The following is a 15,338-nucleotide window of genomic DNA, read 5'->3' as shown; positions in this document are numbered from 1 at the left end:
GCACATAAGGATACAAACATCCTTACAACAAGGTATTAGTACTTGTTTTACATTACAGACATTTACATTTACAGCATTGCTCTTTTCTTGGTTAATTCCAAAACCGGGGTTTGACCTAAAGGCAAACCCCTAATCCCTAACCCCCCAATCGTCTTCGCTTTTCTGTGTGTAGGTTGCAGGTACGCGGCTGAAATTGAAGATCTAGAATCCTTGTGCAGAGACGAACAGATCCCCCTTCGTTTCGCGGATTTTTCGGAGGACCGTGGCGCTCGGGCGCCATCGTCCCGGCAACTTTCGCTCAAATTTGCAGGACAGCGCCGTATCGACATTTTGCTGCTAATTCCAGGTCCGCAGCTTCATACTGTATTCCTATCTCAGTTTATAAGCGAATCTTTCTCACTTTCTACGCATTCCTAGCTTAATTCTTTTATGCACATTCTTTACAAAAGAGGGTAGCCCTGCTGTCATAACCCTTGAAACTCATTTAGCATCCAATCTTGCATTGCGTGGGATTGGATCTTGTGGGTTTCAACCCCTCTTTTGAATGTAAAGTCTCTCCCCTAAGTGAAAACCATCAACCCTAGAGTGAATCTCCCTTCTCTCTCCTTGGAGTTGGAAGAGGGGAGAGCAACTAGGGTTCCATCGCGATTTTCCACTTTACAATTATATTATGTTTTGCATGTTTTAACTTAAGAAATTCTTATTACCGGTTAGATATTGATTCATCCCCCCCTCTCAGTATCTGTGGGACCCCTAACAATTGCTATCAGAGCCTGGTCCTCTATTTTCAGAAGCCTAACAACTTGAGGAAGATCTTGACACCGGTAAAGATGGAAAATCTGATGAAGCAACTTGAAGGAGCTCTTACAGACTATGATGCAGAGAAATTGAAAAATATCAAATTAGAAGATGATTTAAGAGCTGCTCAGGATATCATTCAGGCACTTCAAAAAATTTTTACTGTTGCAAGAAATAAGAGAAGAGAACTTTGTGAAAAATTGCAAAATGAAAATGATGAAAAGGAATCACTTAATGATATGATAAGCAAGTTGAAACAAGAGATCATGACAACAAAAAATGAAATGCAGGATGTGACTATGAGATTTTGCAAAGAGATTGAGGATAGGAAGAAGAATGAAGAAGAATTGACCAGAAGACTAAGTGATGCAGCAAATGAGAACACAAGACTTAGCTATGAAAATGACATGTTGAAGATAGATCTGATGCATACTCAGAATGACTCAAATGAACTGATGAGACAAAAAGAAATCTTGGAAAGAGAACTGGAAACTGCAAATCAACACAAAGAAAAATTCAAGAAAAGCTCAGAGGAACTTGGTACCTTGCTGAAGAATAAAAAACCTAAAGGTGACACTTCTGGAATTGGCTTTGAAGTTGGTGAAAGCTCTGTTACTACAAATACTCAGGATCACAGCAAACCGGTAAGACAACCTAATGCTTATAAATTCAATGGAAAATGTTTTAACTGTAATAAGTATGGTCATAGAGCAAATGAATGTAGATCTAGGAATTATCAGAATATCAATACACCCACCGGTCAATGTTCAAAATGCAACAAAGTTGGTCACAACTCTGAAAACTGTAGAATGAATGTGAGATGTTATGTTTGTGGAAGATTTGGACATTTATCAAATCAATGCAGACCACAAACCGGCATAGGTTATGGGAAAGTTATTCAGAAGAATAATGTAACTTGTTATGCATGTAACAAGATTGGGCATATTTCTAAATTTTGTAAAAGTAAAGGAACACCGGTAGACAACAAAAGTGCTAGCTTGAAAGGTAAAGAAAAAGTTGAGGAGGTTAAGCAATAATTCTCAAAACAATGGATTAGAAAAGCTAATCCAAATATTGGGAATACTTCTCCACCGGTAGAACCAACCAATGCTTCATCAGTAGGACAAAGTGATGCTTCACTGGCAGGACAGAGCAGTGCTCCACCGATAGGAAGTTCTTCATCTAATTGAAGAAAATTTCCTTGAGGGTTTGGCAATCTAATGACAGGTGCTAATTATTCCCTCGGTTAGAGATAAGAAGTTGAAAATTACTTATTACCGACAAACAATGTTAAGTGAATACTTAACCGACATGCAATTAAAGTGGTAGATGGCGAAAAGACATTATAAAAGTAAGGTTTTGGCTCCATTTCATTTCACCGTGATTTCAAATTTTCAGAGAGTGCAAAGATTCCGAGCTAAGGCATTTCGAGCAAGAAGCAAACACACTCCAAGCAATCATCCACTCAAGGCAGTAAAAGGTATTTAATCATGGCCTCCACCTCTGCAATTGAATACATAGCAAACCCTACTATTGTTGAAGTAATTAAAAGACCTAGGCTCGTATTTTAGTTAGTTCCCAAGATAGTAAAGAAGGATGATACCTTAGGTTCTTTTTCTCAAATCCCTAAAGGAGTTGTATATGCTGAAGACCCTAGAATGTACATCCACTACAACATTGAAGAGTTAGGAGATGAGGAAATTAAAACCATGTATAAAACTGTAATATGTGATGATACTAACAATATTAAAGATGAACACAAGATTATTGAAACCCTAGGATTTACAGAAACCTTAGCATTCCTGAATTCCCTAAGGATGTGATTAGGATAGTTTTAAGCAGAGTTCAAATTTTTTTTGGTTAGATCCAATCCATAAGATCACCAAGGAAGTTGTGAAAGTTGTCATAGGGTTACCGACCACTGGTAAGAGACCTGATAAAAACAAGAAGGTTCCAAATGACCTAGTTATTGACCTAACTGGTGCAACATTCAACAAGAGATCTTTAAGGTTTAATGATGTAAAAGATATCAATGTGAGATTCATCAATATGATATTAGGTTATAAAGCCACTCATGCTAATAGACTTAACTCAGTTTCAAGTTTATGCATTAAGAGTGCTTGTGATATGGTAACAGACAATGCAAAAATTGACATCTGTGAATGGTTAAAGGATGAACTAATTGACAACCTTGGAAAAATCAAGAAGGACAAGAAAGGAACTTTCAGATTTGGAAATCTGTTAGTATGCCTAATGCTACACATAGAAAAACAGGTTCCTGGTATAGGTTACAAAGAACTTGGATATGACATACCGGTAGGAAAACAATTGACTGAACTGTTCAATAACATGGGTGAGAACAAGGAGAACAATATTCATGACTTTTTCCAAGCATTAAAGACCAAAATGAAGAAATGAATAAGGTTATCTCAGAAAATAGTAGACAAAAACAAAGATGACATATGCTTTGTTATTAAGAAAGATGAAATCTGGATGGAAGCGGTCATCCCAAGGACAAATTGGGTAACTGAGATGGGCTATGAAACAGATGACCACATAGTTGAAACATATGCTAAAGCACTTCTGGAAGCCCCCAATGAACCTAAGGAAGAAGTATTTGGTAGTGTTGAGACTATAGAAAGCCAAATACAATCAAAGAAAAGAGTAAAGAAGGTTGAGGCATTTGTAAGGAAAGGATCCAGGCAAGCAAAAGCCATTAAGGAAGATGTATTGAAGAAAACCGACATAACAGAGGATGAGTTGGCAGCTCCACAACCTGAAACTCACCTGTCACCGGTAGGTACTTCTTCAGAAGGTGACATGCTAGCAACTTTTAAAAGAGTTGTAAGAAGAAGAGATCCCTCACCAACAACCACTCCTTCACCTAGAAGAACAAGGCAAAAGCAACAAGCAGTGAGATCTCCAGTTAGAAAGGCCACACCAAAGAAAAAGCTGACACCTAAGAAGAAGAAAAGGACAAACAAAGACTTGGCCCCTCTTGATATAATGCTAAATGAAATCACAGAGGAAGGAAAACTGAAAAACATAGAGAAAATTTATGACACTCTAACTGCTGATGAGAAAGAGCAAGTTGAGAACAGTGTTATATTGCATATGGACATGTACAAGAAATTTTTGATGGAAGTAGCAAATGAAATTTTTGATGATTTATTCAAAAGACTTGAGGCCAGAAGGCAAGAAGTGATAGAATTAGATAAGAAAATAAAAATAGAGAAGCTACTTCTTGTATATCTGGTAAACTCTCCAAAGGAAATTGATGATTTGATTGCTCAAGCAAACCGGTCAGTATTCTCTACTGCACACCGACATATTTCACTAATGGCAGGAAGAGTTAATGAAGTGACAGAGGAAATAGAAGATGGATGGGATATATTCCTGGTTGACAAAGAAAAACAAGAAGAGTACAGGAAACCTAAACCTATAAATGTATATCAGAAAGATAGAGACAAGGGGAAAGGTAAAGTTGGTGGACCACCAAGCATCAAAATTAAAGACAACCTACCTCCACTGGTGAAAACAAAAACTACTAAAGATCAACTGGTAGCAGAAAGTATGGATGTAGAGGATAACAATCCTAATTCTGAAGTCCTATATACTGCAAATGTTGATACTCAGAAGATCAACATAATAGTAGATAAAGATACAACTAATAAGTCAGATATGGCAAATGAGCCTCAGGTAGCAGGGGAAATAGAGAAACTGACAGAAGATACAAAGAAAAAGGCAGAGACTGAGTCACAGACAGAGACAACACAACATATAGAGAAACCAATAGAGCTAAAGGCTCCGGAACAACATCAACCGGAACAGGTACATAAGGAAACAGTGCCACCGGTAACTAGTGAAGTAGGAAAACCAGTGCTTAAAGAAATGCAGACACAAACTGACCTACCAGAGGTCAATACAAGCATGGTTACTTCCACCAGTACTCAAATTGTTGGATCATCATCAGTATTCAAATCAACAAATGTGACTGAGGTATTACTTGATTCTATCAAGAAAATAACTGACTACAACTCACAGGCTTATAAGGCAATTGATGATTCCATACCAATTTTGATGGTAATAGCTCCCAACTATAATATAGATAATAAAGATTCTTTAGGACAATTGGATACATTGTGTAAATATATCTCTGAAAATATTGAGAAAATAGAGGAAGAGTCAGTAAAGGATAAGGTACAAATTGAAAAACAAAAATTCTTTGATGAGGAAATAAAGAAGTGTAACAGAGATTTTGACACACTTCTACCGGAACTATGTAGTTTGTTGAAAGAATACAAAAATCTGTATAAAGATACATGTAAAACAAACTTTTTGACTATAGATATTGACAAGAAAATAAGCAAGGCACAGGATGAGATAAATAAACTTGCAGACAACTTTGTCAACTCACCTGATTCATTATCAGTTTTTGAAGAGAAGATAGCAAATTTTGAGGAAGAACTACTCAAATTAGAAAGGGAGAAAGAAAGAGTAATAAACAAGGAAAAACATTTGAGATCTAAACTAAGTCCAAGATTGGACTATTTAGCATCTCTGCGGAAGGAAATTTCTGAGGCATTAACACAGGGAAGCAAAACACCGGCAGAGCATTTGTAGCATCTCACCGGTACAGTGAAGATAACTGAGACAACAATAAAGGATAGTTAGAAGTTTATGGATAGTATAAACTTAATTTTGGGAGATCTTTTTTCAGATAATAACTACCCAGCTACAAGGTTGAGGATATGGATAGATGAAACTACAAACTCTACTGACATCTTGACAACCTTTGTCATTGGTGCCAAAGGGGGAGTAGTGGGATGAGAAAATTCAAAACACAGGAATCATATGCTCAGGGGGAGCTCTCACATTTTTGGTAAACATTCTTTTTGGTAACATTTTTGGACTACACATTTTTGGATACTTTTTGAAATTTCTCGTGGGTGTTGCCATCAATGCCAAAGGGGGAGATTGTTGGCATATGCACACTCCAATGAGACATTGTATGTGATTGAAGGTTTTGTCATTTATGGCAACCTTGCAATCCTATGGCATCGGCAAGACATTATACCGACAAAGCATTACACCGACAAGATAGTGCACCGACATCAGCAGATCACACTCTACACCGACACTTAGGACACCGGCACCGACACAGAAGAAAACATGTATACCGACACAGAGGCCAATAGGATTTTTGTTATGTAATATTTTGTTTATTATTGTAAGCCGACTTGGCAGATTGTAAAATGACTCTTATATATAAAGGAGATCATTGTAGACATTTGTAGGAGTGATGAAATAGCATTAAGGAAAATATTAGGCAGACCTAATGTGCAAAATATAGGTCAAGGGTATATGTAAAGAATAGAGCAGGAACTGATATTGAATCTGGCATTGAAGATTCTATTGTAAAGCAGTACAAGTCATTAGATTAGTATAATCTTTATTGTAAGTCAGTGTGGCTTCCCATTGAGCAGTGAGCTCTAGGCAGTTGGCCTTCCTGCATGTGCAGGCCCCTATTGTAAGTAATATTCTCTTATTGGCCAGTGAATGAATATTGTGGGTCACAAATCCCACCGAGGTTTTTCCCACACCCGGTTTCCTCGTTAACATCTTGTGTTATGGTGTACTTTTCATGTGGATATTCTTGATTCTGTTTATTGCATTATTTCTTGCATACCGGTACTCTATTATATTATGTTCTGCATGTTTTAACTTAAGAAATTCTTATTACCGGTTAGATACTAATTCACCCCCCCCTCTCAGTATCTGTGGGACCCCTAACAAGAGATGCCCCGATTTATTGTTAATCGGGGTTTATTGACAGCGTTGGATGAGAGGTGGCATAGTGATATGAACACCTTTCATTTGGTGATAGGCGAGATCACAATAACGCCTGAGGATTGTTATCGGATTCTATGAATTCCTGTGGTAGGTGCATTGTTACCCTATGAGCAGAATGAGGAGGGTGGGATAGAGGCACTTTTCCAGATTCTTCAGGATGATATAGTTTGTAAATATGAGATCCCCTGGTAGGAGTTCCTAGATTTGGATTACGCTCCTCTACCATCAGTGGTGGCAGGGTTCATAGGTAGTTTCTTATGTCCCGAATGGAGGTCAAAGGGACTGGCTATAGGATGGGGGTTGGTCCTAGAGGACATGGTGACATAGGGTCGCCAATTTGCATGGGGGTCAACTATGCTGGCCCACTTATATAGGGATCTGCATCAGGTGGTGTACTTGGGGTATAACAGTCTATTTGCTGGAGTTACACTTCTATAGGTATGGGCATGAGAGCATATTCTTGTAGCCAGGCCAATGGCGGACAAAGATAGGACTATTGGGTGCACTTATGCATACGAATATCGAGGGATAGTTGTCCAACGTAAGCTGGGCAAACTAGAGCATTGGAGGAGAGTTTTGGATGATATTGATACGGTCGCCTGGCGACCATAAACAGGTTGTGAGGTATGCACAGAGGATGGGATGGAGATGCCCTATGTATACATGTCCAGATATCTGATAGGGCAGACACCCTTTGTTATTAAGAGATTTCTGCATAGCCGGGGTGTTGCGGTAGTATGGTTGATAGCAGGGGATACCACAGGGAGCATGTTTATATGCTCAACGGAGACTGGATGTTCCAAAGTGGGGACCCACTATTGATAGGGCGATGACAATTGAGGAGTTCTTTCACTTAGCCGATCAAATATGGGACTACGCCCCTGAGATAGTGGATGCAGGGATGACTGATGATTTTTTAGTACTCTTTGCAGCGCATGCAATGGCCAGGATATCAGAGCCAACGAAGATGATTCCCTCTTTTGATGATGATGAGGATGATCAGCCCGAGAGGCTAGGGAGATGAGGAGAAGCTAGTGAGGAGGTGGATGAGGGAGGTGGTGATGGTGGAGGGGATGATGGTGGTGATGGTAGAGGAGGTGGCCGAGGTTGGTGAGGGGATAGGGGGAAATTGGATTAGGGGAGGAGAGGAGATAGGGGCGGAGATGGTGGTGACAGAGGGATATGGGTTGAGAGAGTAGTGCGGTGGGTTGTGGTGGATAGAGGGAGAGGAGGTTTGGCTATTGGAGTTGGGGGTGAGGAGAGAGTTGGAGAGGTGATAGCGGTGGTGGGAGGGCATGATGATTTTAGACGATCAACCTAGAGGAGGAGGTCAAATATTTTAGCTCCACCAGCATCGAGGACAGGTAGAGGGACAGGGGGTACCCCTTCATAGGTACCCCTACAGATGCAGATTCTGACGCATCAGGAGGACGCACATATTAGATCTTTGCAGTTGTCAGTGCAGCAGTTGCAAACACAGTTGTTGGTGCATCAGTGTCAGATTATTCAGCTGACCACAAAGCGGGATACAAAGATAGAGCATTGGGGTCGAGCAGAGGAGCTTGCAGGGAGTTTGCAGAGAGTGACAACATGTGGCCCAATGAGAGACACCTTGAGAGAGCTGGCTTTGAGAGCCAAGGAGGCGGAGTACTACATGAGGCATTATGAGGATGCGGTGCCGAGGGAGCGCCAAGTGCTGAGTTTCACAATATCGAGATCCAGTCGATCTCGAGAGACTGGGTCAAGGACAGAGAGCAAAGGCGTGACAGGGCCTCCTAGATAGGATCCACATGGAGATCCAGGTGCTAGGACATCTGCAGCGAGACCATCGCCTTCAGGAGATAGTCATACCTGAGAGTCATTGTCTCTATTGTATTTTGATCATTTTTTTGTATTGGCACAGACATGATATATTTTGTACATTGATCATTTTTTAGATATATATGACACCATTTTCCTTGATCCTCATGTGATGTGTTATGGATTATGCTTGCTATATGATTTTTAATTTTTTATATGATGATGATGTAATGCTTAGATGCATGTGATTTGAGATGTGATGAATATGATGTGTAAATGCATGATATTTATGAGATGTATCTTGAAAATGAGATGTATGATATGATATGTTGTGAGATGTATCTTGAAAATGAGATGTATGATATGATATGCTGTGAGATGTATCTTGAAAATGAGATGTATGATATGATACGTTGTGAGATGTATCTTGAAAATGAGATGTATGATATGATATGGTGTGAGATGTATCTTGAAAGTGAGATGTATGATAATGAGGATACTAATGCAAGATTAAAATGATATGCAACTAACTGATAAATGATATGCAACTAATTGTAAAATGATATGCAACTAATTGATTTGAGCATCCTCATTCTGCATTGGTCATCCCTGTATAGCCACATGTTGTTTTGCTTTCTTTGTAGGTATCATCATTGAGCATTGATTTGTTTGGGATATGTTGAAAATTTATACAAGCATAATGGTATAATTGAACCATAATGACCTAAGAAAAATTAACATGATTTTTGATTTTGCAAGATAGCACAAGTGCCGAGGTATAATTGAACCAGGATGACCTGAGTGCAGATTGCATATAAACAGACAAGATTAAACCATTTGTATGCGCTATATGGGATCATGTCTTCAATGATATGTTTTGAGTCACGTCTCGAGACAAGTATCTACACAATACAAATGATTGCCTCATAGACAGAAAACTAAAAATATTAGAGTTCCCACGACTTTCTCTAGCTTTGAAGCTTTTGTTGAGAAAAGGTAGAGGATCCAATAATTAAAAAATTTCAAATGCAAAAATATTCAAAACTTTATGCAAGATGCAATATTTGATACTTCAGAAAATCATCCATCATATTTTGTGAATCCCGTTAAGTTTTGTTTGTGTGTGGTTTTTGTGATTGTTTAAGTTTTGTTTGTTGGATATGATGTTCTGAGTTTGCTGCAAGTTTTTGACGTCTTGAATGTGCTGCAAGTTCTGATTAATGATGCCCCTAGTTGAGTGTGGCTCTTAATGTGGATATGTACAGTGATTACTAAGCCATGGTGAGATGCAGCGAAAGGATATGTAGATAAACCAGGATAGTGACTACGCTAAGTATGTCCTGGATGGATATTCTGATAAAATGTCGAGCGATGGCCGATAGTGCTTAACTGTGGATATAATGGTAAAATATAGATAGAGGAGTTGTCCTCTCACAATAGTGCTTGTTGCCAAGTTTTCACCAGTTGCTTTTATTGTACCTCTTTATTTGCTTTTTCTTGGTTTTTGATTTTTTTTAATTTTTTGACTTTTTCGTGCATTAGACTACTCAAGTATAGTATTTCTTCATATGGATGTTTTTAGTTGGTTCCTCGAGCACATCTCCTTTAGAATTTGTTAGCTGATAAGTGTTTGATCCATAGGCTGATATGATGACATAGGGACCTAACCAATTAGGTTTAAATTTCCCTTTTTTTCCCGATCTTGCTGATTTCTAGGATTTTCCTTGAGTACTAGGTCACCAATTTTTAAAATCATGGGAATGACCTTGTGGTTGTAGCTTTTGCACATGCGTTGCTGATATGCTTTCAGATGAACATTGGCGTCTTTCATCTAGAAGTTCTGGCTCCTGCAGTCGGTTAACTCGATACTCTTCATCTGGAATTAGGCCTTTCAAAGAGACTCTAAGAGATGGAATTTCTACCTCTAAAGGTAAAATTGCTTCTGATCCATATACTAATGAATATGGTGTAGCTCCCATAGGTGTGCGGGTGCTAGTTATGTATGCCCAAAGTGCTGGATTGAGTTGTACATGCTAATCTTTGCCTGCATCATTCACTGTTTTCTTTAGGATTTTCAATATTGTTTTGTTGGATGCTTCTGCCTGACCATTCCCTTGTGGGTAGTAAGGTGTAGAGAAACAATGTTGGATTTTGAATTTTTCACATAGTTCTTGCACATCTTGGTTCTTGAAAGGTCGTCCATTATCTGTGATGATGGAACTTGGAATGCCATATTTGCAGATCAGATAATTAAGGATGAAAGAGGCTATTTGTTTCCCAATTAGAAGAGTATGTTTCTTAGTGGGTCCGAAATCCCACAGTGGTTTTTCCCTATTTGGGTTTCCACGTTAAATCTGGTGTTATGAGGTTTATGATGTTTATATGCTTTTGAGTTTGCATGTTTAACAGTTTTGGTTATATTACTGAAATATATGTTACCGAGGTTGAATCTGATGTTTTTATGAATGATTAAGTTTGTATGATTCACCCCCCCCTCTCATCTTGTTGGCTATTGGATCTGTACTTATATTAAGTATTAGAACTATCAATTGGTATCAGAGCTTTGGACTCTGGAAGGAAAGTTTAAAGGCACTTGAGTTAAAGATCCAAAGATGTATAAGAGGGATGCACCAAAGCTGAACAAGTCAAGTTTCTCTACATGGCAGAAAAGGATGAAGCTACATCTATCAGGAGTTGGAGAATATGTTGTATACTATCTGGAGAATGATTTTGTTACACCGAGCACCTATCCATTGACAATGGAAGAGATAAAGCAAAGAAAGAACATATTCAAGCAATGATTGAAATAACATCTGCATTGACCGATTCAGAGTTTAATGATCTAGAAGGTTGCAATGATGCAAAGGCAATGTGGGATAAGCTCATATCAGTATATGGAGGAGATGAACATGTTCAAAGAGAAAAAGTAGATAGTTTAAGAGGACAACTTGAATCTATGAGGATGAATGAAGGTGAGAACATAACTCAGTACAGTACAAGACTAAAGGAGATTGTCAATCAAATCAAAGGAGCAGGTGGAACTATTGAAGAAAAGGATATAACAAGTAAGTTGTTAAGAACCCTTCTACCGGCTTATACAATCCGAGTCTCTGCAATCAATGAATTCAGGTCTGTACCGAATATGTCTGTTTCTTTGGATGCCACTATTGGTAAGCTACATGCATTTGAGTTAAGTAACTTTGATAACAGTGGATCTTCGGTAAATAAAGTTGAATCTGCATTTAGTTCTTTTCATCTTGATGAATCTAATGATTTCAATGAAAGAAAGTATAAGTACTCTGAAGGAGATCACAGTGGAGCAAGTGAAAGATTTCATAAGAACATGGAGGCAGTACACAAACTGTATAAGGAAATCAGAAAGCAAGAAGAGTTTGAAGCACTATTAGCCAAAAGGTTACTGAGAGGCAAAGGTAAGTATAAAGGGAAAGCTACCTTTGAAATGTTTCAATTGTGATAAGATAGGACATATGGCTTCTAACTGTCCTGACAAAGATTCTACTAAAAGAAGAGATTATTGAGATGATAGATAGAAAGACAATCATTACAGAGGACACCGAGACTTCAGAAGAAGAGATAGAAAGACATGTCTAATAGCTGATGAGGAATCTAATGATGATAAATCAGATGAGACTGATACAGAGGAAGTAGTTTATGTGGCTATCAAAGATGGATCAGATGAAGAAAGGTATGAAGAAAAATCCCTAATATCTCACATAAACACTAATGATTCTTGGATTATAGATAGTGGATGCTCACATCATATGACAGGAGATAAACACAAGTTTGTTATATTAGAAGATTATGATGGAGGCTATGTTAGATTTGGTAATGATGCACCATGTTTGGTGAAAGGTAAAGGATCTATAACACTTCTTGATAATGCAAGATGCAATGATGTTTATTGGGTTGAAGGTTTGAAATATAATTTGTTGAGTGTAGCACAACTAAACAACACAGGTTACCGAATAGAATTTCAGAAGGGAATTGTCAAAGTTCATGACAAGAATGGAAAGTTAGTTGCTACTGGGACACAAACAAAAGGTAACACATTTCACCTTGACTCAACTCATAATAAGTGTTTGTATGCAAAGTTAGATGATACCTGGTTATGGCATAAAAGGTTTTGTCATGTAAATTTTGATAATCTGATCAAAATAAGTAAGAAGCACAGAGTAAGAGGTCTACCAAGTCTTGAAAAACCTGAGAATGCTATGTGCCGCGGATGCCAGATGGGTAAGATGACAAGATCAAGCTTTACAAGTAAGTCTTACACTTCTAAGGGAATTTTAGATCTAGTGCACACTGATCTTTGTGGTCCTATGAAAGTTTAAAGTTATTATGGTGATAAATATTTCATATTATTTGTGGATGACTATTCAAGGATGATGTCAGTAATGTTTCTAAAACAAAAATCAGAAGCTTTTCAAATGTTTAAATGGCACAAGGCAAGAGTTGAAAATGAAATAGGAAGACAACTAAAATGTCTTAGATCAGATAGAGGAGGAGAGTTCACATCTGATGAGTTCAACCTATTTTGCAATGATCATGGTATTAAAAGACAAGTCTCTGCACCGAGAACTCCATAGCATAATGGAATAGCTAAGAGAAGAAACAGATCTATTGTGGATTGTGCTAGAACACTGATGATTGAAAAGAAGGTACCACAAACATTTTGGAGAGAAGCAATAAGCACAACAGTTTACACCTTGAACCGAGTTCAATTGAAAAAAGGTACTTTGAAGACACCATATGAAATCTGGTATGATAAGAAACCTAATGTAAGTTATTTTAAAATCTTTGGAAGTAGATGTTATGTTCACAAAGATGATAGAAATGGCAAGTTTGATCAGAAAAGTGAAGAAGGAACATTTCTAGGTTATTCTTCTAGAAGCAAAGCATTTAAATGTCTGATCAAATCATCTAACAAAATAGTAGAGAGTGCAAATGTGAAAATTGATGAATTTGAAGAAAGAAATGATGAAAGAAATTCCAAGGAACCAGAAGACTATGATGAATTTGTCTATGTTCAACTGAGAAGTCTTACCGAGAAGACTGTTGAAGAAAATGAAGAGAATATCCAGTTACCGAGTGATGAAGAAGATCACACAGAGCCTACTGAGCCTGTATTAGCCAAGTATGTTAGAAGACATCATGCACCAAGTCAGATTATAGGAGATAAGGATGATCCAGTGATGACAAGGAACAAACTGAGACAACACATGTTTGATATCTGAATTTGAACCGAGAATAGTGAAAGAGGCATTTAACAGTGAAGATTGGATAAATGCTATGACAGAAGAGATTGATCAAATCAAGAAGAATGACACATGGACACTAATCCCAAGACCTAAGGACAAAAATGTAATCGGTACAAAGTGGATTTTTAGAAACAAGCTAAATGGAAAAGGGGAGGTCATTCAAAACAAAGCAAGACTAGTTTGCAAAGGTTATGCTCAAGAAGAAGGAATTGATTATGGTGAAACTTTTGCACCTGTTGCTAGACTTGAAGGAGTAAGAACATTGTTGGCCTATGCTACTTTCAAAAACTTCAAGGTATATCAAATGGATGTCAAATCTGCATTTCTGAATGGAATATTAGAAGAAGAATTTTTTATTGAACAACCTGAAAGATTTGTTGAAGATAATAATAAAGATCAGGTATGTAAATTGAACAAAGCTTTATATGGTCTGAAACAAGCACCTAGAGCATGGTATGAAAGATTGCACTCTTATTTGATTAAGATTGGTTTTATAAGGACAAGTGAGAACAACAATATGTATATGAAGAATGATGAAAATGGAATACTAATCTCAGTCATATTTGTTGATGATATTATATTTTGTGGAAATGACTCTCTATGCAAGAACTTTGGAAATGAAATGAGAAAATTATTTGAGATGCCATTAATCGGTGAGATAAAGTATTTTATAGGTTTACATATACTGCAAATGAAAAATGAGATTTTCATTACTCAATCCAAGTACATAAAGGAAATCTTGAAGAAATTTGGAATGGAGGATTCAAAACCAGTAAGTACTCCTATGACTACCAACTGTAAATTGTCAAAGAATGATGAATCTGCATCTGTTGATGAGACACTTTACCAATCCATGATTGGAAAGCTACAATATGCTATTCACAATGGACCAGATATAGCACATTCAGTAGGTATAATTGCAAGATTCTCTGCAGATCCTAAGGAAACACACATGACAACAATCAAAAGAATCTTTAGATACTTGAAAGGCACTGAGGATTATGGCTTAGTATATCAGAAAGGAAATGATTTTGATTTAAAAGTTTATACTGATGCTGATTGGGTAGGAAACATTGATGACAGAAAAAGCACAAGTGGAGGAGCTTTCTTTTTAGGAGAAAGACTAGTGAGTTGGCTTAGCAAGAAACAAGGATGTGTTTCACAGTCAACAGCAGAAGCTGAATACATTGCTGCAACATTGAATTGTACCAACACTGCATGGATCAAACAACTGTTGGAAGGTATAAATGAGAAAGTTACCGAGCTAGTAACTATATTCTGTGACAATACGAGTGCCATTAATATTTCAAAGAATTATGTTATGCTCTCTAAGACAAAGCACATCTCTATCAAATATCATTATCTTAGAGAAGAAGCTCAAGAGAAGAAAGTGGTGTTGGAGTATGTTAGCACAAAGGAACAAATAGCAGATATCTTCACCAAGACACTACCAAGGGACACTTTTGAATATCTCAGAAGTAAGTTAGGGGTCCTACCCCTATCTTCTACTCACTGACCGAGTTCGGTGAAAGCATCAATCCGATGACTCTATCAAATATCTTTTGGGAGTTGATGCTAATTTATACACTTTAGGATGTTTTCTAAAGG

Source organism: Cryptomeria japonica, chromosome 2 (assembly GCF_030272615.1).
Source record: "Cryptomeria japonica chromosome 2, Sugi_1.0, whole genome shotgun sequence".
NCBI classification, from domain to species: Eukaryota; Viridiplantae; Streptophyta; class Pinopsida; order Cupressales; family Cupressaceae; genus Cryptomeria; species Cryptomeria japonica.
This window is presented reverse-complemented; position numbering follows the sequence as displayed.